This window comes from Crocuta crocuta, unplaced genomic scaffold, assembly GCF_008692635.1.
Source record: "Crocuta crocuta isolate KB4526 unplaced genomic scaffold, BGI_CrCroc_1.0 scaffold189, whole genome shotgun sequence".
NCBI classification, from domain to species: Eukaryota; Metazoa; Chordata; class Mammalia; order Carnivora; family Hyaenidae; genus Crocuta; species Crocuta crocuta.
This window is the reverse complement of record NW_027551564.1, coordinates 436110-442212: the sequence shown is the minus strand read 5'-3', so window position 1 is coordinate 442212 and position 6103 is coordinate 436110. Positions and strand designations below refer to the sequence as shown.

General features: G+C 32.1%; 1 pseudogene; it reads left to right on the top strand.

Moving 5' to 3' along the window:
• Positions 1–5708: 5708 nt before the first annotated feature.
• On the top strand, positions 5709–5836 carry LOC144219973 (U4 spliceosomal RNA; annotated as a pseudogene).
• The last annotated feature ends 267 nt before the right edge of the window (positions 5837–6103 follow it).

The following is a 6103-nucleotide window of genomic DNA, read 5'->3' as shown; positions in this document are numbered from 1 at the left end:
ATGAAGAACATGGCACTTTTTATATGGAATGATTGCAAGGAGCAGAACAAAGACATCCTACTAATGATAGGCTTCTGGAATTGGTTATCTACTCTAATTGTAGGCTGGTAGTCTATAGAAGTGAAGAGTTAAAAAATTAAGTGACACAATGGGAATAAGAAGTATAAGGAAATTTTAGATGGCTGATTCTACCTTCACTAGAACACAAAGAGAAAAAATGCCAACATCGGTTTGAATTTATCTAACTAAAATAGGAAGCCAACTATGTTATTGATTCACCACTATGGAATTCCAAATCCCTTATGCATTCATAAAAGTTTGCATCCTGAGAGCCAGGGGTTCCTTGTTTCTAGAAGACAAAACTTGAAATGTAGTTTTCTTTTCTTTATTTTTATCCACTCCTAAAATATACTTTTGCAATTTTCTGTTGAGAAATTACACTCAAGGGTGAAAGTATGTTCAATTTAAGTTCACCCTTCAGCAAAAATGGCTGAAAAGATATTTCTTCCCACATGCTGCAATAATCTTTATGGCAGATAAATGGGAACTTCAATGTATTGAGCAAATGTAATATGCTAGGCATTTTGCATGTTAACTCATATAATTCTTCCAAACAACTCTATGATCTGAACATTATTTTCATCCCAATTTTACACTTGAGAAAACAAACACTTACATAGGTTAAATAATGTGCTCAGGATTGGAGTACCCAAGTAGAATCTTACAGTAGCATTGACTTGTTTGCTCAGCTACATTTAATGCCTCCTTCATCCTACTAGCCTGTTTTAGCATTTTATTTATCCCAACTACTGTATGCTCATCCATTTTCATGGGCTACCACTCTATGTATTCTCTCCTGGGTGCATTATCAGTATATCGCTTTTCCTATTATGATGAATTTTAAGCAGAGTGGTATGAACATGGGCTTACCAATGTGAATAAAGTGCAACACTTCTGTTTCTGACCAAGATGGAGTAACAGGAAAGATAATTACTCTCCAATATGAAGTAGCAAAAAAAAAAAAAAAAAAAAAAAAAAAANTCCCCCCCAAAAAAAAGAAAAAAAAAAAAAAAAAAAAAAAAAAAAAGTAGCAAAATAGATGAAAGACACATTGTATTTCTACACATTGTACCAGGAAATAAAGGATAGTAATCCATGAGAGATGGGAAGCAAACATGTTGAATGCTCCAGCTTACTGCCTTGAGACAGTTGACAGACTGCAGAATGGAGAAGAAATCTCAGTACGTACTGATAGATAACTTGAGTTGGGGGAAAGGGCTAAAAGTTCAGAGAAACAAAGGTAGATAGGGCTCATGGGACAGGAGAAAGAAGCATAGGGAGAGAAATCCAAAGATCTTAGAGCATCCTCCAGCAGCATTCAACAGAAAAATAAATGCCACATTTATTAGGAAAAAGATTATCCAAAACTGGAGAAACACCACTTAAAAAGTTAAGAACAGCAGTGCATAATGCTTACTCAATATGGTAAATGATTCATGTTCCAACCAGCCATACTATAAAACCTCATTACTTATGATTAATTTAATTGAGTCCTCAAAAGTATCTTTCCTCAGGAGTGGGAAATAATTAACAATAGAGTAAACATAGCTTTGGTTCCCCCTAACATATATTAATATCAAGATTCAAAAGCAGACAGGTGATGATTTACAAGTAACTGAGCCACTTATCAGGACAAAACTCAGAAATATTTATGTGAATAAAAAAATATTTAGCACCTAAAAACATAAAATTCACAATGTCTTTCTCCTCATTGAAAGGTATAAGAGATACAAAAAGCAGGAATATACAAGAATGAGAGACATCAATCCATCAAAACTGATGTAGAGGTAACAGAGATGTTAAAATTAGCCCGCAAGGCTATTAAAAGTTTTTATAAGTATGTGCTATTTGTTAGTGGTGAAGACCATGACATAAAAGGATTTAAACTTTGAGAGATGTTAAAAAATGGTTAAAAAGACAATTTAGGTGATACAAACAAATTTTATTTAACACTTCATGAAGTTGGCAGTTTCCATTTGGAGAACAAAAAAATGGGACAGAAAGCAAGAAGCTTTAGAGGATAAAGAATAAAGAAGAGACAAACAGAAGACATCTGTTTAGCTTAGGCCACACAGTCAACCTTGTTTGGGTTGAGAAGGCCCAGAGTTGGCTTGGCATTTGGGATTTAGGTTGCTGAATATTCTGTGTTATTGATAAAGTAGGGCATTTACATGAAAGTTACTTAAATTTTGGTTTGCTGACATGGAACTCTAGGGAGAAGCAGTTTTATTTTATTTGTGCCTAGAAAGTTATTTCAACAGGGATGAGAAGCAAACTGAATGAAATTATAAGTGTACCGGGTAGCATTAGGACCAGATATTTTGAAAGAAGAGATTAGTGAACTTGGAAATATAGCAATAAAATTGTTAAATTCAAGTCACCTGGGTGGCTCAGTCAGTTAAGCGTCAGACTTCAGGTCAGGTCATGATCTCACAGTCCCTGAGTTCGAGCCCCCGTTCTCCTCATGGGGCTCTGTGCTGACAGCTCAGAGCCTGGAGCTTACTTCGAATTCTGTGTCTGCATCTCTCTCTGCACCTCCCCCACTTGCACTCTGTCTCTCTCTCAAAAATAAATAAACGTTAAAAAATTATTAAATTCAAAGAAGGAGTATAAAAACAAAACAAAACAAACATCACTGAGATGTGTGACAAATTAAAGAAAACTAAAGGATGTGTAGTAAGTCTCTAAAAAAGGAAGTGGAGCAAAAATATATTTGAAAAAATGAAATTAAAAACTCTCCAAGAGCTCAACACCCCCCAAGTACAAGACTCATAAGGAAAACTACAGAAAAGCAAAATGCAATCAAATTACCTAAAACCAGTGATAAGGACAAAATCTGAATAGAACCCATACAAAATTACATGTTCCATGTGGACGAACAAAGATATAATTTACGGAAGATTTTTAGTGAGAAATAATGCATGAAAGAAGACATTGGAACAGCATCATAAAGTGGACACACAAAAAAATCTGTGAACCCAGAAGAGTATATCTAAAGAATATATGTTTGAAAACAAAAAAGTAATAGACTTTTCAGAGATATGCAAATGCTTAAAGAATTCAGTAGATCTGCATTAGAAGAAATACAAAAATTAGTCCTTCAGGCAGAAGAAATTATGGTTCTATATAGATGAAGAAAGGACAGTGGAACTGTCAACTCTTTGGATACTTATATAAAGTGTTTCCTCTTTATTAATTCTCTTTACAAGATGTTTAAATAAAAATGATTTTTTAAATGTGGGGATTAAAATATGTATGAGTGACTATAAAATAATCATATAAAGAGGAAAAAAATGAAAGTAGGCTATTGTGAAGTTTTTATACCATGTTTAACATAGTATAATGTCACAGTAGATTGTGATAAGTCAAAGATGTAAACCCTACACCTGAATGCAACCACTAGCATAGTAAATAGTATAGCAATAAAAAGCCTCCAAAATGCAATAAAAACACTGTTAACAAAACAAACCAGGAAAAGAAGAAAGAGGAACAAAAGAAAAGATAGAAAAATAGAAATTTAAACCATAACATGATGGTAGTAAACCTAACTACATTAATCAAATGTAAATAGTATAAACACCTAATTAGAAACCAGAAATTTTCAAATTGGATGGAAAAAAAAAAGACCCACTATATCATACCTAAAAAAACAGACTTGAAGGGAAAGACATACGTTAATAGTAAGTAAAAGATTAGAGAAAGTTATGCAAAACTAGCAAAAATCAAAAGAAGGATGGAGTGTCTATGTGAATATCAGAAAAAGATTTAAGAGGAAAGACTTTTTTAAGGGTGAAAGAGTCAATTTATCAAGAAAGCATATCAATCTTAAAATTTTATTCAATTAATAACAATAAAAATATATGAAGTAACTGTGCAAATAAAAACACTTTTAAATAGTCCACATGTCAGAGACAAAAATAAATTTGAAAATATTTTGAAATGAATACAAATAAAAACACAATATATGTAAATGCTTGAGCTGCTGCTGTATCTGTAATCATTGGGAAATACATAGAGCTAAATGTGTTCATTAGGAAAAATAAAATGTCTCAAATGAATGACCTCAGCTTCTATTTTAGTAAAACAGGATAACTATAAATTAAATGCAAGTGTAGGAAAGGAAATAATGAAGACTAAAATAATTGAATTAAATAAAATAAATAGAAAACAAAAAGACAATTAGATAATACAACAGAATAAATGAAATCAAAATTTGGTTCATTGGATGGTAGTTAAATTAATAAAATAATTACTATGGGATGATAACTCAATACAGTACACTGCATATAAAGATATTTGTTTCTTTTCCTTTAGGCATCTCCAATATCTTATCCCAAAGTTGTACTGAAGTGAAACTTGCTCTCAGACAAGACTACCAAGCTGATTATTAATGGAGCCAGTTGACAGAGAGCTTTCCTGAATCTAGACTAGTGTTCACTCAATTTATCCATGATGCCAACAATTTTCATTATAAATCAAAGGGATGTGTGTGTGTGTGTGTGTGTGTGTGTGTGTGTGTGTCTCAATATAAAACAAAAAAGTAAAATAAAAATCATCAAAAATAAAATTTTTAACACATTGTAATAATAACTACATATCATATATCACTCTAATGGTATGAGTTTGTTAGTTGCCTTTTCTTACAGGTTTTATGTGTTTTTATGTGTGTGTATAACAGATAAAGGAAAAAGGATTTTCTTAGAATGACAAAACTGTTCTGTATGATATTGTAATAGTAGATAAATGGCACTATGTATTTCTTAAAACTCATAGCACTATAAAGCACAAAAAATAAAAATAAATAGATGCAAATTAAAGAAATAAGAATTTTGTGAACTTAGGAAAGAACTCAGACTGTGATAATAAAATCTAAGTTTTCAAGTGTATAAATAACCTTACACAGCAGGGAAAGGTGCTGAACTAAGTAACTTTAGATATAATGGAAAAGTAACTGCATGTAAGAGCTGTATGTTAGTTTATAAATCTGTGTCTTATGAGTGTATAGGTTAATAGTTCAAAACTGAATTATACTGGAACTGAAAAATTTAGTAAATGGATGCCTGATGGTTGGGAGCAATATTTCTCACCTTTGGAGTGGGAGATTATAAACAAGTAGGTTGGGGAAGGGAAATCTTATCCAAGTGGTAATGTTTTAAAATTGGGGACATCAGAATGAACTCATGTTACCTTAATATATAGATGTATGGATTTAGAAATGTTTATAAATATATGTATACCCACAAGTTAGTATATACTCATGTATTTTGTTGCTTTTCAACTAAGAGAGCCTAGAACAAAAGCCAGTCCAATAACAATCAGCCAACATAGAACCCATATCTGGATTTCTAATACCATTATTCAATAAAAGGAATCAGGACTCCTTAGAGAAATGGCTGATAATCAAACTGGAAGAGGAAATATATAAGATGAGCCAGAACCATCTTGCATTGCTAAAAATTATAAAATTGCTTAACAAACAAACAAGCTGCCCTACAGATGACAGTATGTTAAGAGGAAACTGGGCAATAGAGAGACTGGCTCATGGCCACCCCCTCCCCGCAAAAAAAAGCAACAAAATAAACTAGTATTAGATTTTAGTACTTAATATAAAGTCAGTATCTGAAAGTTTATATTGATATAAATAAATGAGCTTTGCACAGTGGCAGTATTGTAGCCAATGAGGTTTATCCAAGGCACAATTATTGCTAATTGATATAAATAAATGATAGAATAAATACATAAATCAGGGGCAAATCATGGGCAAATCACCTATGATGAAAAGTTTTAAATAATTTAAGTAGATCCTCCTACCTCAAGAAGGTGGGGCATCATAGCATACTCTTCATATTTACTTGCACAGTGGCTTTCTTCCAAATAGTATGAAATATGAAAAGAATGAAAAATAATAACTTCACAGTGGGGAAAAAGTTTTTGCAGGAGAATTATATAATCTTTTGTTTTAGGTAATGATTTTGGTAAGACTGAAATATTTACTGGAGAAAAGAAAAGCATGGAGGGCAAAAGATGGATTTGAAAGATATGT